Genomic DNA, 4,683 nt, shown 5'->3' on the forward strand with positions numbered 1-4,683 from the left:
CAGGCGGAGCGCCCTGCCTTCCTCAGCCCACGAGGGGTCCGCGCGGCGGAGTCGCCAACCCCGGCTTGCGGCAGCGGGCCCTGCCTCTCCCCAGTCACCGGCTCGCGGAGCTCCGCTCGCACGAGGGCGCCTGGACTTCCGGGGGGACACCTGGGGCTGGCGAGGCCCGTGGCCCAGGGCAGCCGGCCGGGGTTCTCCGCTTCTCCGCGAGAGCCCGTCTTCTCTGTCTGACCCTGCTCGGTGCCGTGCAGGAAAGCCCTCTCCCGCCCGACCTGGCCCTCTCCGCGCTGCGTGTGCAGCCCAGGCCTAGCGCACGCCGCGCCTCTACCCCCAGCCACGTGCCAGCTGTTTGCTTGCTGTTTGTGGGAGACCGGGCCTCGCTGGGCTCGATTTTGCAATCCTCCTACCGCAGCCTGGGATTCCAGGCATGCACCCCCACCGGGCAGCAAGGATAAATAGAAAGAGGGAAACGTTAAAGTAGACCCTCCCATTTCCTGGCCTCGAGGCCCCTGGCATCTGATCGCACAGCCCGGTTGACCTTTATGAGCGCCCACGAAATCTGACCCAGGCACAGCCTGTTCTCCAGAGTGTCCAGGAGGTCATCTGAGAATGCGAAGGCCCTGAAATTTAAATGAGCGGTCCCGCCTCAGTCCCGTCTTCCTTACGGTGAAAACTGAAGCTCTTTTCAGGTCCCAAAGGCCCTAAGCACCCTGGCCCCTGCCACTCCCTGCCTGTGGCCGTGGGGCCCTCCTTGCTGCCCCCTGAACACGCCGGACACACATTTGCACTTGCCGAGTCTACCCACCTTTCTGGAAATGCCACCTTACCCGAGGCTGGCCCGGAGCACCCCGGGTGAAACACGTTCCCCAGTCGCTGTGCGTTGGCCTCCTAGGTTGTTCTAGCACAGATCATGACCTGACCCGTTACTCGTTTCTGTGTACTTATATGTGGTTTGTTTTCCCAACAGAAAAGAGTTTTGTTTTGTTTTGCCAGTGCCCCAGACTGGAACTGTGCACATGATCGGCTCACACTCTACTGGGCTACACCTCCAGCTCTTTTTATTTATTTTTGAGACCGGACCTTCTGTGTGCTCCTCCTGACTCAGCCTCCCAAGCAGCTGAGATTATAGGAGTGTGCCACTAGAACAGAGAACTTATCAACTTATCAGGTAGCAGAACAGAGAACTTATCTTTTTTTTTTTTTGGTCTTTTTGAGACAGGGTCTCTTTATGCAGTTCAGGCTGGCCTTGAGCTCACTTTGTAGCCCAGGATGGCCTCAAACTCACAACGATCCTACTGCCTCAGCCTCCTGAGTGCTGGGATTACAGGTGTGTGCCACCACGCCCGGCAACAAGAACTTATCAGTTGTGCCCAGTTTCCAATATCTAGAAAGCAGTCGACACTAGTATTCAAGAAATTTGTGCAGTTACCGAATGAATGTGCCAGGCACCAAGTCAAGCACCGAGACAGGCTGTGAGCGAGCCTGGGCTGTTGCCCTTGGAGAACAGACCAGCAGACAGGCCAGTAGCTACAAACCAGGACCAGGAGGGTTGTGTCTAAATAGAGACGTGTACCAAATACACACGAAGGGTCAAGGGAGGAGGTAAAGCGCTCTGCCTGGAAATAAGAGGACAGCAGGCGGGCAAAGTCACAGGGTGGAGATGAAGGGAAAGGGCAGTCCAAGCAGAGGGGGTGGCACAGGCAAGGTGGCACTAGCTGCCGTGTCCAAAGAGGGCCAAGTGGGCGGGCTGCACCGGAGCCGGGGACACAGGGCGGGAGCGCGGTTTGGACAGACAGGCTGGGGTCATATTAGGAAGCGGCTTACTGGGAGGGGGAAACACCGACTCCCTAAATTTCAGATCCGTGCCAGGCCACTGGAAGCGTTTGGGGTCCAGAGCCCGCCTCTAACCCCAGAAAAGGCGCTGTAGGAGCAGCCCCATCCTCGCGCTGGGTGGTGTCGCAGGCGGCCATGCGGGGCCGCGAGGGTGTGGCTGCCCTGCTTGGCTTTCTCGTGCTTAATGCCCTCCCCGCGGATCCTGCCCAGCTCAGGGCAGGAGAGAGCCGGCCTCCCACCGCTGCGGCCTCCAGCCTGAAGAATCCAAGTTTCAAAAAGTCCTTATTTTGCAGTCTGCCTCCAAAGGGTGGGGAGTGGAAAATCTACAGACAGCAGCCACCAAGGGACTTGGGCTTAATATAACTGGTGACCTGGGAAACGACAGAGGCAGAAAATAAATTCCACCTCGGGCTGTGGAATGGAGACGGCCTTTCCCAGCTGAGTCAAAATAATAAAGCCTTCCTTCAGGAGGAGGGCGTGTCTGTCCACTTCCCGGGCCTTTTCTCTCACTTCCGCTCTTCCTCTGCTGTTGGCTTGCTCCTCGCTCCCCTCACCTTCCCCGCCCATCTCGGCTCTCCACCCTCCCCTGTGAGCTTTTCCTTTTTTCTCTCCTTCCCTATTTTGTCCACCCCGCTTCCCTTGTTTTTTCCCCGCCATCCTCTGCTCTCCATCCTTCAGCTTAAGCACTAGACAGACATTTTAAGTTGCTGAAGACTTATTAATCTTGTTTTGTTTTGTCTTTTTTTTTTTTTTTCCGGTACCGGGGATAGAACTGACGACCTTGGGCTTGCCGGGCAGGTGCTGTGCCGCTGAGTGTTTTGTCTTTTTGAGACAGGGTCTCGCTATGCAGTTCAGGCTTGCCTTGAACTCACTCTGTAGCCCAGGCTGGTCTCGAACTCACAACGATCCTCCTGCCTCAGCCTCCTGAGTGCTGGGATTACAGAGGTGCGCCACCACACTCAGCAAGACTTATTAATCTTTATGCATATGTAAAATGAACACATGTCAGTGACTTCGTTTAACTCTAATGATAAGGGATCTGGGAAGCTGGTGCAGTCAGTTCACAGAAGAATCTGAAAACGGGCACCCTGGCTAATACAGTACCTCCAATTTTAACTTTTGTTGTTATTTATTTATTTATTTATTTTCCGGTACCGGGAATCGAACTCAGGACCTTGTGCTTGCCAGGCAGGCGCTGTGCCACTGAGCTAAATCCCCAGCCCCAACTTTTATTTTTAAACTGGGGATTGAACTCAGGGACTCACCACCACTGAGCTACATCCTTAACTCTTTTATATTTTTTAAGATAGGGTCTTGCTAAGTTGCCCAGGTGGGGTTTAAACTTGTGATCCTCCTGCCTCAGCTTCCCTATGTGCTGAGGTTATGTATGAGCTACCGTGTGCAGCATTTCCACAGTTTTAAGTGTACAGTTCAGGGCATTAAGTATTTTTATAGTGTTATCCAGCCATCACCACTGTGCGTCTCTAGAATTTCTTCATTTCAAACTAAAACTCTGTACCCGTAAAAACAGTAGCTTGGGCCTGTGTTCTCTTTCAGTGTGGGCTCATCTTCACGCTGTAGGGTGCACTTCTTTTTGTACTTTTACTTGGCCCAAACCAGGGCTGCAGAGCCTATATTTTTTCCTGCCTTTAATACAATTTTGCTACCATTAAAAAACAAAAACAAAGAAACCGATAACTCCCCATTATTTCCCTCCCCAACCTCCTTATAATCCCCACAATACTCTCTGTCTCTGTCTCCATGGCTACAGCTACTGTGGCTTCCTCACAGTCCTTTTGTGTCGGGCATATTGCAGTAAACATAAGATTCATCCACGTTGTGGGACGTGTCAGAATTTCACTCCTTTTCAAAGCTGGATAATATTCCATTGTGTATGTATGCTAAATTTTATTTAGCCATTTTTCTTTTTAAGAAATATTTGGGCTATTTTCTCCACTTGGCTACTGTGAGTAATGCCGCTATGAACAAGAAAATGCTAACATCTTTTCAGTTCCTTGCTTTCAAGCTGGGAATATTAGCTCAGTGGTAGGGCGTTACCTAGTAAGTATGAGGCCCTGGGCTCAGTCTCCTGTACTGCAAACATACAAACAATTCCTTGCTTTCAGTTATTTTATATGTATATCCAGAAGTGAAAGTCCTGCCTCAGATAGTAATTCTATGTTTAATTTTTTGAGGAGCAACTGTATTGTTTTCTATAGTGAGTGCATAATTTTACAATGCCATCAAGAGTGCAGAAGGGTTCCAGTTGCTCTACATGAGCCAACGCTTGTTATTTTCAGATTTTTAATAGTAGCCATCTTAGTAAGTGTGAGGTGATATCTCATTATAATTTGCTTTCACCTAATGACTAATATTGAGCATGTGTTTGTGCGCTGTTTGGCTATTGGTGTATTTTCACTGGAGACATGTCTAACTAGATTCTTTGCCCATTTTAAAATTGGGTTGTACTACAGTTGGATCCTCAGTGTACCCCAAAGGCCCAGTGGAGAAGTCTTGTCTGCAGCCTATGGCACTACTGGGAAGTGGTGAAAACTTTGGAGGAAGAGTCTTGGGGAACAAAGCTAGAACATGAGTGCTTGTGCCCTAGAAGGGGATGTGCGGCCTCTGCACTCTTCCTTCTCTTGCTTTTTCATGGGGCTTCCGTCAGGTGAACAGGCCTCCTTAGCCATTCCCCCTCTGCGATGTACTATGTCATCGTAGGCCCAAAGCAACAGGGCCAAGTGACCACAGACTGAACCCTCTGCAATCATAAGTCAAAATAAACCTTTCTCCTTTAAGTTGATTGTCTCAGGTATTTTGTCACAGGGATGGAAAGCACAGGTTGTTTGA

At 50.9% G+C, this 4,683-nt stretch overlaps 1 long non-coding RNA gene across 3 annotated transcripts in view; it reads right to left on the reverse strand.

Moving 5' to 3' along the window:
• Positions 1-972, reverse strand: part of LOC106149273 — a 53,495-nt gene extending 52,523 nt beyond the window's left edge. The window contains exon 1 of one of the 3 annotated variants that reach the window (XR_001235342.1): positions 806-972. This is a non-coding gene — a long non-coding RNA (uncharacterized LOC106149273). The remainder of the gene's footprint in view (positions 1-805) is intronic. The other 2 variants (XR_001235344.1, XR_001235343.1) reach the window with 2 other exon arrangements.
• Positions 973-4,683: the final 3,711 nt, after the last annotated feature.

Source organism: Chinchilla lanigera, unplaced genomic scaffold (assembly GCF_000276665.1).
Source record: "Chinchilla lanigera isolate Chin_1 unplaced genomic scaffold, ChiLan1.0 scaffold00040, whole genome shotgun sequence".
Classification (NCBI taxonomy): domain Eukaryota; kingdom Metazoa; phylum Chordata; class Mammalia; order Rodentia; family Chinchillidae; genus Chinchilla; species Chinchilla lanigera.